This window comes from Phyllostomus hastatus, unplaced genomic scaffold (genome assembly GCF_019186645.2).
Source record: "Phyllostomus hastatus isolate PE091 unplaced genomic scaffold, TTU_PhHast_1.1 phas_contig_37, whole genome shotgun sequence".
Taxonomy (NCBI): domain Eukaryota; kingdom Metazoa; phylum Chordata; class Mammalia; order Chiroptera; family Phyllostomidae; genus Phyllostomus; species Phyllostomus hastatus.
Genome location: NW_025333867.1, coordinates 1362904 through 1381734, shown reverse-complemented (window position 1 = coordinate 1381734; position 18831 = coordinate 1362904).

Sequence of the window (18831 nt, the reverse complement as noted above, 5' to 3'; positions counted from 1 at the left end):
CATCCCCTGGGCCCCAGCTTACCAGTTAGGAAAGCCATTGCTCAGCAGAACACTAACTCTTTGGCTAGAGCTTGATAAAAGCCATTTTCCTCTAATGGTGAATGGAAAACTTTTCTTAGAAGGCTGAATTACAGTTGACCCTGGACAACATGGGTTTGAACTGCCTGGGTCCATTTATATGCACATTTTTTAAATATATATACTGGTAAATTTTGGGCAGAATTGTGGCAATTTGAGAAAACTTGCAGATGAAATGTGTGCCCTACAAATATATAAAAAAATAAGAAATGCCTTTGCTGGTGTGGTTGGAGCATCTTCCTGTACACCAGAAGGTTGGGGGTTTGATTTCTGGTGGGCTGCATTGTGGATTTGCTCCTTGGTCGGGGCAGGTATGGGAGGCAGCTGATCAATGTTTCTCACATTAGTGTTTCCCTCTCTCTTCCTTCCTTTTTCTCTAAAATCAATAAACACACACAAAAATAAGAAAAACTTAGTTACATCATGAATACGTAGGCACTAGTCTATTTCTCCATTTACTACCATAAAATATGCACAAATCTGTTACAAAATTTTAATTTTTCAGAACTTATGCACAGAAACACAGACAGCACATGGTGTTATTTGCAACCAAGAAAAAAGTAAACAAAAGTAAAGATGCAGCATTAAATCATAACTGTAAAATTAACTAGAGTACATACTGTACTGCTGTAAGGATTTTATGGCCTCCTCCTGTTGCTATTGCAGTGAGTTCAAGTGTTTTGAGTGCCCGCTTAAGATGCCATGTGATGCTAATCATTTCCTAGTGAGCAGTTCCTCTCTCCAGGAAATTTTGTATTGCAGTGAAGTGATCTCTCATGGTTCTTGTATCTTTCCCATTGTGTTCAGTGCAATACCGTGAACCTTGAATAACACCATGGGACCTGTACGAAGTGCCACTAGTGACGCCGGAAGTGCTCCCAAGAAGCAGAGAAAAGCCATGACATTTTAAGAAGTTGACTGAATTGTTTGATACGTATGGGAGACTGGGCACTGCAGCTGCAGTTGCCCACCGTTTCAAGGTAAATAAATCCAGCATAGGGACCACTGTTATAAGAGAAAAGGAAATTTGTGAGGTGGCCACTGCAGCTACACCAGCACTGTGAAAACCTTGTACTTTTTGTGAAATATGTTTAAAATCTTGTATTATAAATGCAACTTTTATATGGGTGCAGGATTGCTATAAGAAAGGTGTACCTATAGATTCTAATATGATTCAAGAAAAAATGAAGTCACTATTGACAACTTGAAGGAAAGGAAGGTGAAAAATCTAAAGCCAGAGACTTTAATGCTAGCAAAGGATGGTTTGATAATTTTAGTAGGAGGTTTGACTTAAAAATGTGAAGATAACAGGAGAAGCAGCTCCTCTGACCACGGGTCAGGAAATAAATTCCTAGATGCTATTAAGAAAATCACCGAGCAGGAAGGATATCTACCTGAACATGTTTGTAATGCAGACAAAAGTTCCCTATTCTGGGGAGGGCGGGGTGGGGGGGGAGAAATGCCACAAAAGACATTTATTAGTAAGAAAGAGAAGCAAGAGCCAGGATTTAAGGCAGGAAGGGATAGGCTAAGTCTACTGTTCTGTGCAAATGCAATTGGGTTTAGGATCATAACCACCCTTACCTATAAAGCTGCTAACCCCTAAGCCTTGGAAGGAAAATTTAAACATCAGCTGCCAGTCTTTCGGTTGTATTACAACATGCTTTTCAAGATTACAACATGTATTACAAGAACGCTTTTCCTGGATTGGTTCCATCCATACTTCGTCCTTGAAGTTAGAAAGTACCTTGCCAGTAAGGGATTGTCTTTCAGAGTTCTTTTGACATAGGACAATGCCCTTGACTACCCAGAACCTCATGAATTCAACACTGAAGGTATTAAAGTTGTCAACTTGTCCCCAAACACAGTCTCAAATTTAGCCCTTAGGGCAGGGGGTTATGAGGACTCTTAAGACCTGACAGTACTCTGTGTAAAGGATTGTCAATGCTATGAGAAAGAACCCTAATAAAGCGAACATCATGCAATCTAGAAGGATTATACCATTGAAGATATCATTGTTATAGAAAAATTCATGCAAGCCATACAGGGAGAGTTAAAAGTTACATGTGATTTCTGACTGCACAGGGGTTGATGCCTTTAAACCCCTGTCGCATGTTGTTCAGGGGTCAAGTGGACTTTATAAAAGTAATCATTTTCTTAATTATAGCCCTGTGCCCTGCTTATGGAATGTTCTTGCTCTTAAAAAATGGGTGTCTTGCCCTGGCTGGTGTGACTCAGTGGATTGAGTTTTTCAGTTTTAGAAAAATTCATGCAAGCCATCAAGCCTGAAACAATACATTCCTGCTGGAGAAAACTGTCTAGGTATTGTGCTCAATTTCACAGGATTTACAACAGAGCCAATTAAGAAAATCATGACAGATTGTGGATATTGATATGGCAAAAAAAGGTGAGGAGGGGTAAAGGGTTTCAGGATATGGATCATGGAGAAATTCGAGAGCAAGTAGACACCACACCTGAGGAATTAACAGAAGACAATTTCATGGAGATAAGTGCTTCCAGACCAGTGCCAGCTGATGAGAAAGGAGACATAGAAAAAGCAGAGCCAGAAAACACGCTGGCATTAGACGATCTGGCACAAGGTTCTGATTATTCAAGACTGCTTTTGACTTCTTTTACAAACATGGACCCTTCTATGATATCAGCCCTAAAATTAAAGCAAATTGTGGAGAAAGATTGGTACCATATACAAATATTTTTATAGAAATAAAAAAGCAAAATAGACAAATGACTATGTAGTCCAAGGTGCTCTGAGTGTATGTGTGTCTCCCACTCTCCTTCCACTTCCTCCACACCTTCTGCTTCTGCACCCCTGAGACAGCAAGGCCAACCCCTCCTCCTCCTTTTCCTTGTCCTTGGCCTATGCACTGTGAAGACAAGGAGGAAGACCCAATGACATACTTCTGCTTGATGAATAGTAAATAATCATCATGCTGTACAGTTAATAAACATCTATAGGGTTTGTGTGTGAGTGTCTTTGTGGGAAATCTAAGAAGTGTATATTTTTTGTGTCATTGTCACCATTGCCTGAGTAGTCATTGGGTAACCACCACGTAGCTGAGTGTGTGTAGAACATTGTGTGCAAGACTTGTATAGAAGAGGACAGTCTATCCTTACTTAGGCATAAGGTTAGTGACACTGAGTGCAAAATTAATAGTGTGTTAGTTTTCTTACCATTTCATAACTTTGCACTGGAAGAATTACATTATTATACAGAATGTTCTCCCTGTTTTAGAAACACTGTATCAACCTATCATCACAGGTGAGCAGTTTTTTAAAAAATGTAACAATCTTTCCAATACTGTATTATAAATAGGACTGTAATACTGTATGCCATAAACATTTTATAATGATTCATTCATTAGTGTATAGGCTAGGCTACCTGAAAGTAGAGTGCCTGTTCCTCATTATCAATGCATAAATTGTTATACCTACAATAAATATGTACTTCCTTTTCACATTATCTTTTCATTTTTGATGTCTGGTGTTAGTAATATACATAACATCTACAGTGTTTTGGTATCAGATAGGACAGTATTGATGTAGGTACTGACACACAGGATTCATCTTAAACGGATGATGTAAACGTACGGTATCTATTCTTACAGTGCAGTTCTATAAATGTATTTTTCTCTTTTGTATAATTTTCTTAACATTTTCTTTTCTCTGGCTTACTTTATTGTAGGAATACAATATGTAATATATATATAACATACAAAATATTTCTTAATTGACTATTTATGTTATCAGTAAGGCTTCTGGTGAACAGTGGGCAATTAGTTAAGTTTGGGGGGAGTTAAAAGTTACATGTGATTTCTGACTGCACAGGGGTTGATGCCTTTAACCCCCTGTCCCATGTTGTTCAGGGGTCAAGTGGACTTTATAAAAGTAATCATTTTCTTAATTATAGCCCTGTGCCCCACTTATGAAATGTTCTTGCTCTTTTAGAATGGGTGTCTTGCCCTGGCTGGTGTGGCTCAGTAGATTGAGTGCTGGCCTGCAAACCAAAAGGTCACCCACCAGCTTGAATCCCAGTCAGAGCACATGCCTGCTTTTCAGGCCAGTTGCCCAGTGGAGGGTGCGTGAGAAGCAACCATATTGATGTTTCTCTCCCTTTCTTTCTCTTTCCCTTCCCCGCTCTCTAAAAATAAATAAATAAAAAATCTTAAAAGCAAAAAAAGAATGGGTGTCTTTATTTCAGGTTGGGGAAGACTCATGGGAAAAGTTGTTGGACTTAGGATAGGACTAATTTTTTGTTTTCTCTTCTAATGTCCACAATAGGGGGATGAGAGGAGGAGGTTGCAGCACCCAGCTGCATGTGAAGGGAACACTGAAATCTGTCACCAGCACTTGAGCACCATTATTAGCAGGGACAGCCTCAGTGAGAAAGGTGGAACTGGAAATTCAGGGACAGGACATCTGGGCTACCACTCTGTCAGCACCTGTGATCTCCTGGGGATGAAACAGGCACAGAGAAAAGGTATACTCCTGCAGACTTCTTTTTCCCTCAACAAATGAGGTAAGTTGGAGTCCTCTCTTTTCACTTTTGAAGAGCTCACATCTGGCTCTTTAAATAACAATTGGCAGCCCCAAGGCAGTGCATTTGGTAAAATCTTACTGATCTCCTTGGCTTTTAGGCCATGCTATCTGATACAATCTTCTGGGTGAGAAACCCGGATGAGGTTCAGAGGGCTTGAGAATGTAGTGCAGGCTCTTGGGTCCAGCAGCAGCCAGAATTTGCCATGTTTCTGTAGGCCTCTAACAGGCCTCAATCTCTTTGTGCCTGAGGGAATGATATGGGCATAAAACACCTTCTGAAATTCCAAAGCCTGTTTCTGCTTCTCAACTAATAAACTTTGCCCCTGCTTTATTTTCAGTCTATTCTAAAGTTCTCAGAATAAAGGCACCAGCCAGTATATTTGGTTTCATTATAATAGCTGACATTTACTGATCACTCCCTGCATGTTTAGGCAGGCTAAGCATTTTATATATACATTCCATCACTAAATGCCCACTAAGGACACTTAAAACAGGTGTTTCGTTTGCAGACTAGATTACAGAAATTGAGTAATCTTCCCAAGACTGCCCAGCTATGTAAGCAGTGACACAAAAATTGCAAATTGTTTGATTCCATAGCTGGAAATTTTAAACATAAAGATATACTATCTCCCTCAAATTCCTTATTCATGTGTGACTATCAAAGTGAAACTGCAAAGATGAAAAGGAATTATTCCAGTTATCCATTCTTAGGTAACATATCACTCCTAAAACCTATTGGCTTAACAATTTATTATTTAAATAACAATTTATTATTTCTTCTCATTACACTGGCAGTTGACCAGGAGGTCTTCTGTTTCACCCAATGGTGGGTTGGCTAGAAGATTCAAAAGGGCCTCACTCCTGTGGCTGACAGTCTGTGCTGCTTACTGATTTGGAGGACAACAGGCTGTTGGCCAGAGGCCTCAATTCTCCCTTACATGGGCCTCTCAGTGCAGCTGCTGGGACCTCCTACACATGGTGACTGGGTTCTAAGAAGGAACATTCCAAGAAGACATGCCCCAGAGTGAAAGTGCTTACCAAGTCTCCAGTTTTTCTATACTTGTTAATGGCCCATTGACCAAAGTTAGTCTCATGGTTAAGCCGTAAGCACTGTGGGAAAATACACATGCGCGTGAATCTTGGAAGGTGTGCTTCACTGGGGACAGACACCAAAGTAGCAGGAACAGGCCTTGTGTGGTAATCTCTGTCTGAGAAACATGTCTTCTCAAACTAATAGCAAAGCTCATTAATTAGAATTTCAAATTGTGTTCATAGCTCTTCATTTTGAAATTTTCAGTGGTGATGTTCAGACTGTTAAACTAATCAATAATTGGCAAATTCACTTATTAATTTAATATTCTTTGCTTTTAAGATGCTATAGTCTGCTGAGATTTAGCTTATTAACACACTTATTAACTTGTTTAATATTTACGAAACCCTAGTGATAGGTATTAATATCTCCACTTTACTGATGAGAAAGTGAAGTAACTTGGCCCAGGTCACACACCTGGTTCTCAGCAGAGCTGGCTTTGAGCCACTGTTGGACTCCAAAGACATGCTCCCAATCCGACTCTGGTGCTGAAGAAAAATTTGGGAAGCTGAGCAATAAATTATACAGGACACTTAAAGATATGTAAGATAGGGTAAGATTTTTGAAAAAGTAAATACAATCAAGTTGAACAGGAAGTTCACAGGAGTGAAAGTCTTTAGCCTTTGGTTCATCTGCTGCTGTGCTATACTAGTGGCCCTGGTGTTAACTTTTCCTCATCTCTAACATTTTTAAAAAAATGTGGATATATTATATGCCTAAAATTTACCATGTTAACCATTTTAATTGTACAGTTCAGTGACATTAAATGCATTCATATTGTTGTGTAACCATCATTACCAGCCATCTCTAGAACTCTTCCATCATTCCAAACTGAAGCTCTTTACTGTCTCTAACACATTTGAACAGGACTTATAGGTGGATGTTTAAACTTTATTTAGAGGGGAAGTGCTGAGTAAGTGCCCTTCATCTGAGAGCCCTGGGCTTGTCAAGATTGGCCATCTCAAAGTCCTATCGTGTTATTCCTGGCTATTTTCCTAAGGTTCAGAGGTTCCACTTGGTGTACAAGGTCAGTGAAAAGGAGGATCATCAGGAGATTGCTGGAGGGAGGTGGTTGTTACAGGCTAAACTGTATCTCCAAAAATTCTTTCCCCATTCATCAGCCCCCCATAACTCATAAGGTGAACGTCTTTGGAGGTAAGGCCTTTCAAAAGGTCTTATCTCCAAGGTGAGATAAAGTCATATGTATAAGCTCTAAGCCAATATAGCTATGTTCTTCTTAAAAAAGCAAATTAATCTCAACAAAGTGGACATAGAGGAAACATATCTGAACATAATAAAGGCTAAATATGACAAACTCATAGCTGATATTATACTCAATTGTGAAAAGCTGAAAGCTTTTCCTCTAAGATCAAAAACAAGACAAGGACGCCCACTATCACCACTTCCATTTAACATAGTATTGGAAGTTGTAGCCAGAGCAATCAGACAAGAAAAGGGAATAAAAGACATCCAAATGAAAAGGGAAGAAGTAAAACTGTCACTATTTGAACATGACATAATACTATATATAGAAACCCCTAAAGACTCCACCAAAAAACTATTAGAACTAATAAATGAATTCAGTAAAGTCACAGTATAGAAAATCAATATATAGAAATATCTTGCATTTCTAACCAATAAGAAATGGTCAGAAGGAGAAATTAAAAAGACAATTCCATTTACAATGGCATCAAAAAGCATGAACACACTTAGAAATAAATTTAAACAAAGAGGTGAAAGACCAATATTCTGAAAACTATAAGACACTGAAGACAGAAACTGAAGAGGATACAAATAATTGGAAGTCTATATCACACTCATGGACTGGAAGGGTTAATATTGTTACAATGTTCTTGCTACCTAAAGCAAAATGCTGATTCAATGCAATCCCTATTATAATACCAGTGGTGTTCTTCCCAGAAATACAACAACTAAGCCTTTAATATATGTGGAACCCCAAAAGACCCCAAATAGCCAAAGCAATCTTGTGAAAGAACAAAATTGGAAGTATCATGCCACCTGGTATCAAACTATACTACAAGGCTAAATTAAAGCAGCATGGTATTGGCATAAGAAAAAACACAGATCAATGGATCAGAATAGAGAACCCAGAAATAAATAATCAATTATGTGGTCAATTATTCTGAGACAATGGAGACAAGACTATACAATGGGTTAAACATAGTCTCTTCAATACGTGCTGTTGGCAAAACTATACAGGTACATGCAAAAAAATGGAAACTGCACTATTTATCCACCATATATAAGAATGAACTCAAAATGTATTAAAGAATTAAAGTCAGAGCTGAAGCCATAAAACTCATAAAAGAAAACAAAGGCAATAAACTCCTTGACATTGCTCTTAGCAATATCTTTTTGGATATATCTTCTTGGGCAAGGGCAATAAAAGTAAAAATAAATAAATGGGACCACATCAAACTAAAAAGTTTCTGCACAGTGAAGAAAACCATTAACAAAACAAAAAGACAACCTACTGAATGGGAGAAGATATTTGCCAATGAAACATCTGATCAGGGGTTAAAATTCAAAATATACTAGGAACTCATACAACTTAACACCAAAAAACCCCCAAACAATTAAATTCAAAAATGGGCAGAGGATCTGAATAGACATTTTTCCAAAATGGACGTACATATAGGCAACAGACATATGAGAAGATACTCAACATCACCAATCATAAGAGAAATGAAAATCAAAACCACAATGCAGTAGCACATCACACATGTCAGAATGGCTAGCATCAAAAAGTCAATAAATAACAAATGTCAGGGAGGATGTGGAGAAAAAAGAAAAAGGGATTTCTTGTGTACTCTTGGTGGGATGGTAGATTGGTACAGCCTCTTTGGAAAACAGTATGAAGTGTTCTCAAAAAGTTAAAAATAGGACTTCCAGCCAAGATGGAGGCATAGGTAGACACACTGTGCCTCCTTGCACAATCAAGACAGGGACAACAACAATTTAGAAACAGAATAACAACTAGAACTGACAGAAAATTGAACTGTATGGAAGTCAGACAACCAAGAAGTTAAAATAGACCCATTCATCCAGACTGGTAGAAGGGGCAGAGTCGGGCAGCCAGGTGCAGGTCGCGGCTCAGAGAGCAGAGTTGTAACCAGGTGCATAAGCCATCCGGGGCGCGCAAGACTGTAGCAGGTGGACCCTGAGCGCACAAGCAGCAGCTAGCAGACCCCGGCCTAGGGGTGGCAACTGGCAGACCCAGCAAGGCAGCGATTGTGAAGTAAGCAGCCAGCTTACTTCACCGTGAAGTCAGCAGCCAGCTTACTTCACCGTGAAGTCACCGTGAGCAGCCCAGGGTCCCAGTGCTGGGAAATAGAGCCTCAGGACACTGATTGAAAACACCTGTGGGGGTTGAGGTGCAGGGAGAGACTCCCAGCCTCACAGGAGAGGTCCTTGGAGGGTCCCACAGGGTGCACAAGCCCACCCACACCAGAATTGTCACCAGAGGGGACCAGTTTGCTTGGGGGGAAGCAGCAGAAGGGACTGAGGTCCGACAGAAAGCAAAGCAAGCACCATTGTTCCCTCCCAGACCCCGCCCCCACATACAGCATCACAACTCAACAACTGGGGTGCCCCGCCCTGGTGAACACCTAAGGCTATGCCCCTCAGATGTAACAGGCTCAACCAGACCAAAGGGGGGGGGGAGATGGCTCAAACAGAATTGAAAGCCTCACAACTAGTACTTTTAAGCAACCGAGAGATAGCCAACCTATCAGATGCACAGTTCAAAGCACTGGTGATCAGGATGCTCACAGAATTGGTTGAATTTGGTCTCAAATTAGATGAAAAAGTCAAGGATATGCTAAGTGAAATAAAGGAAAATGTACAGGGAACCAATAGTGATGGGAAGGGAACTGGGACTCACATCAATGGTGTGGACCAGAAGGAAGAAAAAAAACATACAATCAGGAAAGAATGAAGAAATAAGAATTCAAAAAAATGAGGAGAGGCTTAGGAACCTCCAGGACATCTTTAAACCATCCAACATCCGAATTATAGGGGTACCAGAAGGGGAAGAGGAAAAGCAACAAGTGGAAAACTTATTTGAACAAATAATAAAGGAGAACTTCCCCATTCTGGCAAAGGAAATAGACTTCCAGGAAGTCCAGGAAGCTCAGAGAGTCCCAAAGAAGTTGGACCCAAGAAGGAACACACCAAGGCACATCATAATTACATTAGTCGAGGTAAAAATGAAGGAGAGGATCCTAGAAGCAGCAAGAGACAAGGAGACAGTTATCTACAAAGGAGTTCCCATCAGACTGTGAGCTGATTTCTCAAAAAGAGACCTTGCAGGCAAGAAGGGGCTGGAAAGAAGTATTCCAAGTCATGAAAGGCAAGGACCTACATCCAAGATTGCTCTATCCAGCAAAGCTTTCATTTAGCATGGAAGGGCAGATAAAGTGCTTCTCAGATAAGGTCAAGTCAAAGGAGTTCATCATCACCAAACCCTTATTATATGAAATGTTAAAGGGACTTATCTAAGAAAAAGAAGATAAAAAACATGTATAGTAAAATGATAGCAAACTCACAATTATTAACAACCACACCTAAAACAAAAACAAAAAGAAACTTAGCAAATAGCTAGAAGAGGAACAGAACCATAGAAATGGAGATCACATGGAGGGTTATCAGCAGGGGAGTTGGAGGAGGAAAGAAGGGAAAAGGTACAGAGAATAAGTAGCATAGATGGTAGGTAGAAAATAGACAGGGGGAGGGCAAGAATAGTATGAGAAATGTAGAAGCTAAAGAACTTATGACACATGGACATGAACTTAAGGGGGGGAATGTGGGTGGGAGAGGGTGTGCAGGGTGGAGGGGAGTGAAGGGGGGTAATGGGACAACTGTAATAGCATAATCAATAAAATATATTTTAAAAAAATTAAAAATAGAGTTGCCAAACAAATAAGAAATAACATGTCTGGGTATTTATCTGAAGAAAACAAAAACTTATTAGAAGTGATATATATATTCCTATATTTATTGCAACATTATTTACAACAGCCAAGAGATAAAAGGAATCTAAGTGTTCAACAACAGACAATTGGATAAAGAAGTGGTGCATATATGCATTGGAATATGACTCAACCATAAAAACAAATGGAATCTTGCCATTTGTGACAACATGGATGGGCCTAGAGTGTATTATCCTAAGTGAAATAAGTCAGACAAAGAAAGATAAATGCTGTATGATTTCATGCTGTATGTAAAATCTAAAAAATAGTGAATAAACAAAACTGAAACAGATCCATAGATGTACAGAACAAGCTGATATTTGCCAAAGGGGAGAGGAGGGGGGAGAGTTAGAAAAAAGAAATTAGGACACAGACACAATGGAGACCATGTGAAGACACAGGGAGAAGGTGGCCATTGATGAGTGAACGAGAGAGGTCTCAGAGGAAACCAACCCTGCTGACACCTTGATCGTGGACTTCCAGCCTCCAGAACTTGAAGAGAATACATTTCTGTTGTATAAGCTACCCAGTCTGTGTTGTTTGTTATAGCAGTTTTAGCAGACTAACACAGTGGTGAAGGGCCCTTAGGCTTGGGGCCAGGAAAGCTGTGGGGAGATTGGCCAAGTCGGGAGGTGCCCGGTGCTCACCCTGTGAGTAGTAGTTTTAGTGAAAGAGATGAGGTCATTTTCTAAATGTTCCTGCCACAGAGTGCATTTGCTCAATCAAAAGGCTGGGTTGTGCCCTGGCTAGGTGACTGTTGGTCAGAGCACCAACCCATACACCAAAAGGCTGTAGGTTTGATTCCAGGTCAGGGTACATTTTTAGGTTGTGGGTTTGAGCCCTGGTCAGTGTGCCTAGGGGAAGCAACCAATCAATGTTTCTCTTTCACATCAATGCTTCTTCTCCCTTCCTCTCTCTCTGTAAAAGCAATAAAAACATATATCAGGTGAGGATTTAAAAAATAAAGCCTGGCATGTGATTTCAAAACCTCCTCACACACCAGGTAGGCCATGGAGTTCTGAGAGATGCCAGTTCTGGGAACTGTAGTTCTTGGGACAAGAGAGAGGAAGTTAGGGCAGTGACTATCAGCCCAGATTCTTCTACATGCTGGGCAGTGGCCCCTCAGATTTGTTTAAAAAGTAATTTTTAAATTGTGGCAGAAAACACATAACATAAAACTTACCATCTTAGCCGTTTTTAAACGCACACGCTCAGTCCTGTTTACCATATTCGCAGTGCTGTGCGCAGACCTCCAGGGCTTGTCTGTCGGGCAAAAGTAGAACTGTGCACCCCTGGACAAGAGCTCCAGTTTCCAAATTCTCCCAGACCCTCAGATTGTGTTTACTTTTATTATATTTGTTTTATTTTTCAATTACAGTTGACATACTGTGATATAAAAATATTACATTAGTTTAAGGTATACGGCGTAGAGATTGGACATTTATATAACTGACGAAGTGATCACCCCAGTAAGTCTAGTGCCCACCTAGCCCCACACAGTTATTACAGTGTTGTTGACTATATCCCCTGTGCTGCACTTTCCACCCCCTGACTGTACATTTTAAGGGAGAACGTGCTGGCCCCAGGATTCATCCGGCCTGAAAAGGTTTGGATTTAGGATGCTGGGCGTCTTCTTGGACTTTTCTTCTGTACTTTATGCTGACACATGATATCTAATGACTGAATTCTGACCAATGCCTTCAATACAAGGAGATTAAAATAACAATAGGTTAACCATGCCAGGCACCTGGAGGCATTACTCTTTTGGTTCTCCCAATGACCCCATGACCTCATGAGGTAGGGGCCACACAAATAATGTCCCTTTTCAGCAGTTCTGTGCATCACACTTCTCTTTTAGCTTCTATTCCCGTGGCTGTGGGTTTTAGTGATGCTTTGTCACTGGGGCGATGGCAGGTTCACATCAGGGGCTGCATTCCTTGACTCTGTGACATTGCTCCCAGGAGCCTGACTCAGTGTCCGACTATTCACTGGCTGTGCCAAGGCAGAACCTTGACTGTGGACATGAGCTAGGCGTTCACATGCGTGCTGTGCATCTGATGTTCTTGTGGCAGAGTGTGAGGGGCACACTGGCTTCGTGTATTCCTGGCAAAATATGAAGCAGAGACTGAGTGGCCATAAGAAAGCTAAACTGCTCAATGGGTGGGGAGACAGAGGGAGGAATAAGTGTGCTGGGGGTCAGGGCTTCTGGATTAGGGCCCCTCAAAGGGTGGGAGGCTGTGCTCAGCTCAGAAGGGGGGCTCCAGCCCTCAGCAGGGCAATAGAGGAACAGCCTGGATGGTGGGAGGGAGACCAGCCCTCAGCTCCCTCCTGGATCCTATCCCTGGAGGAAAATGTCCCTCCTGCTCTTTCCAAGTGTAGCAGCTGAGCTTTGGTCATTAGCGTTCCTTGGATTCCTTGGGAGGGAAATTACCAAATTCCTGCACCTGCCTGGAAATGTCCTTCCAGCAGCCCCTTGCTTTCATCTGTCAGCAATTACTGGCCAGGACGCAGGCTCATGGTCCAGGTCCAGATCTCAGAACAAACTGGAGAACAGAATATTTTTCTCAAGTCTACAGATAAACAGAGGAGGGAAGAAGGAGAACCATTTGAAATTCCTAGAATTATCTTAGGTAGAATGTCTATCTCTATCAAGTTGGATATTTCACAGCACTTTGGGGTGTTCATAAATATCCCCGAAGTGCTTTTTCACTTGGCTCAGGAAGCTGAAAAATAGACCAAAGTGTCTAAATTTGTCTTACTTCTTTTTTTCCTAAAATATAGTGGACAATTCGTTGCCTCTGGCATAAACCCAAAGCCCTTCTGACCAAACAATAGATAACCACCGCAGAGCCAGCAGGCAAACAATACAAGTGTGCTTTTAGCCTAGAGGGCTCGCTGAGGAGCCTGCTCCCCTCCTCTAGCGACTGGTTGTCTTTGGGCTTTCCAGTCCAGCCACTGTGCTGCTTCTGGCACAGTCAAGAAGAAAAAAAATGCATATTTAAAGGAACCAGAATTTTATGTTAAAGGAAGTCTACAGGACCACTGGAATGGTCCTGCCAGAGAGGGAAAACATCCACTTAAATATTTGATTTGCATCCAAAATCCATTCCATCAAAGACCTGGCACCCAGAGCAGTCTGCTGACCCATTTGAGAAATAACGCAGACATTTCTGGTGGGACTGAAAAGTAGTCTCAGCTCCCCAGGACCCCAGAGCCAAATGCTGTAACTGGTTCCAAGTATCAGACATTAGATTATCCCAGTCTCAGTAGATAACACACAGTCAAGTGCCTTGGAACTAGCTGCCTCCATTCACCATGCTGGCTTTGGGGCCTGAACTTCCTCAGTCTCAGCCAAATAGGGCCTTAGGCTGTGAGAAGGGTGGGCTGAGGTCCAGCCACTCAACCCAAGCTTCTCCATCACTTTCTACCACTCCCTCAGATGCTTGAGCAGCAGATTTTTGAGTATTCCTGCCAAAACCCAACATAGCCAGTAAATAATCAGTTGCAGTTTGCAAAGCCTTTCCATTTTCAACTGCTGTTTTCATTCAGAATTTTCTGGAATTCCAGTGGCCAGCTGACAGTAAGTTTGTTTTTTTGTCTTCAGACTTGCAAGGCACTTGGACCTCTACAGTGAGGACACGGGAGGGGATTGGATCTGCTTCCCGGGATTGGAAGGAGACCCCAGACACAAAGGGACAGGGTGGAGAGCTGTTCTCAGCTACGAGGGAAGGGCCTGACTGTGCCCGGGAGAGCAGTGGAAGCCCCCAGATTGCAGCGCCCCAACACTGCCTTGGACAGAAGATAGCATGTGTGGAAAAGCAAAACACAAAAAATACAAGTAATACAAACAAATAGTCTCTCTTCCATTCCTGGCACTTAATAGGTGCTCAATAAATGGCAGTTGAATTGAATTATTTGGCAAAAAGAACACTTCATTGACATACAAACTCCTTAACTTTCTTTTCGTGGTCTGGAAAGACCAAGTTACTTGCATTCACAGACTTAGCTCTGAGCAAGTTTCCTGCCTGATGCTTTTTAAAAAACCATTTTGTTAATCAAACACATTAGAAATATTTTGTCTCCAATATTCAAATATCCATGTCAAGGAAGAAAACAAACTCTATAGAAACCCTTTTAAAATTCTATAATTCATTTATTTATTTAAATTGTGGTAAAATACACAGAACATAGAATACACCATCTTAATTATTTTAAAGTATACATTTAGTAAGATCAAGTACATTCCCACTGCTGGGCAGCCATCCCCATCTTCCGCCTCCCCACGCTGACGCTCTGTGCCGCTGTCACACACTGACTTCCTATTCCTCCCCACCCCCCACCTCCCAATCCTGCCACCACCATTCTGCTTTCTGTCTCTATGAATTTGACTACTCCAGGAATCTCATGTAAATGGAAAGAAATTGAAGTTAAGGAGAGAACAATCTGCTCATCCACAAATCAAAATTTCCATTTTGTTAAGTCACCGTGGCAAAGCCACTGGCGCTCCCCAGGTGACCAGCTTTTCTTTCATTTGTCCGGGCAAGTCACCATCCCTGCAGGCGTGGGAGTCCAGGTGCGTCAGGGTTTGAAAGTTCCTGAGCAAACTTCGTGCCCTTGTGTCAAGGGGGATTAACTCAGTGTGCTGTTGTGGGCCAACCTGGCCCCGAGCTGGACATGGGTCTAGTGGTCAGAGTGATCTCCCACTCCACACACAGAGACCCTGTGATCCTGACCTTTCATTCCTTCCCTCCTTTTGTTGAGGTTTCCCATCAGCCTTTACCATGTTCAAGTCTCTCCTGAGCCTTGGCCTGTGCTCTCTGTGCAGGTCCTGCCCACGGTCAGCCCCACCTTGCCCCATTTCCTGCTTCTCACTCCCTCCACTCTCTGCAGCCTGGCTTTCCCTGCCTCCCAAAGCTCTTGTTAAACTTATCAATTGCTTCCTAATTGCCAATCCAGTAGGCCTGTTATGGGCTGAATTGTGTCCCCCTCCCTCCCCAATTCATATGTTGAAGTCCTAGCCCCCTATCCCTCAGATCATGACTGTTTTTGGAGATACAGCATTTAGAAAGGTTATTAAGATAAAAAGAGTTCATTGGGGTGGGGCACAATATGACTGGCATCCTTATAGGAAGAGGAGATCAGGACACAACACATATGCAGAGGGAGGGCCATATGAGGATGCAGGGAGAAGGTGGTCATCCAAAAGTCAAGAAGAGAGGCCTCTGAGGGAATTTGTTCTGCCAAAACTCCAATCTTGGACTTCAGCTTCCCAGAGCTCTGAGAAAATAGCTGTTATATCGTTTAAGCTGTCCAGTCTGTGGTCCTTGTTATGGCACCCAAGCTAACTGACACAAGGCCCTTTGTGATCCTTGTCTTATTTGTCCTCCCCTGAGCACCATACCCTGCTGTCCCCGATAGTCCCGTTGTTCCTCCCGAAGCCCCAACAGGGCTCCTCTTCCTCTGCTTGCCCCGGCGCTGGTGCTCTCAGGGGAGCACCCCCTGCCCTTCCACATGCATTCCCCCGATGGCTCTCACATTGCTCTGACACCACCTACACACTCACATCTCCTCCGTCTCTCTGAGCCTCAGGTGGGTGCAACTAACTGCTTGCTGGACATTTGCTATAGACTGTTCAAAGGCAACTCAGGCTTGACCCATTCAAAATGAAATGCATCACTGCACCTGATCCCCCCACGGCCTCCATTTCCAGTAGCTTCCATTCCTTTTTTGCAATCTAGAAAGCCAGTAGTCATTACTGACGCCTCTTTCCTTCAACCTTAACCAATCAAACACCAAGTTCTGCTGATTTTACTTACAGATATGCTTTTTAAATCCCTGCAGTGGTTCCCCGTCACTTACAAGATGAAATTATAGCTCATTGGTTTGGTATACAAGGACCTGGAGAACCCAGCTCCAGACGCCTTCCCTCCGCCCCATGGTCCACACTCCAGCTCTACCTTGGGTGAACTCCAGGACCTGCCTGCGCTCACTGTGCTCTCAGCTGCTCTGACTTCTGCCCTCCCTTTCTGCCATCTCCTCTCAAACTATCCATTCTTCAGGATTCCCTGAATTTCCATTCTGGGTCTACATGCTTCCATACATCCTAGGTGCCCTCATCATTCATTATAATCATGGTCTGGTCATCTTTAGTCATGTAGCAAAGTCATGTTCTGAGCCATTACTGTGTGTTGGGCACCTGGCTAACTGCTATGTATGTTTTATTTCATTTCATCCCTACTACCCTATGAGGGAGCTCCTTTTTTTTAAAGAATATTTTATTGATTATGCTATTACAGTTGTCCTATTTTTCCCCTTTATTCCCCTCCACCCTACCCCCACTTCCCTCCAGCCTTAATCATGTCCATGGGTTGTACATGTAACTTCTGTGGTTTCTCCATTTCCTATACTATTCTTAGCCTCTCCCTATTTTGTACCTACCATTTATACTTCTTATTCCCTGCACCTTTTCCCACATTCACCCCTTTCCCTCCCCGCTGATAACCCTCTATGTGATCTCTTCTCCATTTCTGTGCATCTGTTCCTGTTCTAGTTGTTTGCTTAGTCCGTTTTTGTTTTTAGGTTCAGTTGTTCATAGTTGTGAGTCTGTTGTCATCTTACTGGTGATAGTTTTGATTTTCTTCTTTTTCTTAAATAAGTCCTTTTAACATTTTATATAATAAAGGCTTGGTGATGATGAACTCCTTTAACTTGACCTTTTCTGGGAAGCACTTTATCTGCCCTTCCATTCTAAATGATAGTTTTGCTGGATAGAGTAACCTTGGATGTAGGTCCTTACCTTTCATGACTTGGAATACTTCTTTCAGCCCTCCCTACCTGTAAGGTTTGTTTGAGAAATCAGCTGATAATCTTATGGAACTCCTTTGTAGGTAATTGTTTCTTTTTCTCTTCCTGCTTTTAAGATTCTCTCCTTATCTTTAATCTTGGGTAATTTAATTATGATGTATTCCTTAATCTTGGTGTGTTCCTCCTTGGGTCCAACTCTTTTGGGACTCTCTGGCCTTCCCAGACTTGCATGTTTATTTCTTTTTCCAGATTGAGGAAGTTTCCCTTCATTAGTTTTTCAAGTAAGTTTTCAATTTGTTGCTTTTCCTCTTCTCCTTCTGGCACCCCTATGGTTTGGATGCTGGAACGTTTAAAGTTGTCCCAGAAGTTCCTAAGTCTCTCCTCAGTATTTTGAATTCTTGTTACTTCTTTCTGTTCTGGTATAAGTTTATTTCTTCCTTCTGCTCCAAATCATTGATTTGAGTCCTGGTTTCCTTCCCTTCACTTTTGGTTCCCTGTATATATATTTTTTTGTATTTCATTTTGCATAGCCTTCCCTTTTTCCTCTATTTTGCAACAACACTCAAACATTTCTGTGAGCATCCTGATAACCAGTGCTTTGAACTCTGTATCTCATAGGTTGGCTATCTCTTCATCGCTTAGTTCTCTTGTTCGAGCTTTGATCTGTTCTTTCATTTGGGCCACATTTCTTTGTTTCAGCACACCTGTTACATAGTAAGGGGCAGAGCCTTAGGTATTTGCCAGAGTGGGACAACTCACGTCACTGTGTTGTGGCACTGTGTGTGGAAGAGGGGTCAGAGAGGGAACAATGCCACTTGCTCAGCTCTCAGTGGGCTTTCAGTTACTTTCCCAGCTACCCATAAGCAAATTGGGCCCTTCTGGTGCTGACTCCCGGGTGGGTGTGTTTGTGTGCATTCCAGGACTCTGTGGTTCTCTCCAACAAGCTCTCCTGTGAGGCTGGGAGTCTCTCCCTCTGCCACAACCCCCACAGATTTTTGCAGTTGGAGGTTTTGAGGCTTTCTTTTCCCACAATGGGACCCTGGGTTGCATGGTATATGTCACTCCCGGTTTATCTGCACACAAATGTGGGACTGCCAGCTGCCCTCTTGCTCGCCCAGTTCTGCAGTCTCTGCCATCTCTGCCGTCTCTGCCTTGCTGCACATCTTCTCCACCCTGGCTGCCCCTCTCGGCCCCTCTTATCAGTCTGGATGAATGTTTCTTCTTTAACTTCTTTGTTTTTAACTTTCATACAATTAGATTTTCTGGCAGATGTGGTTGTTTTTAGTTTTTAAATTTGTTGTTTTCCTTCTT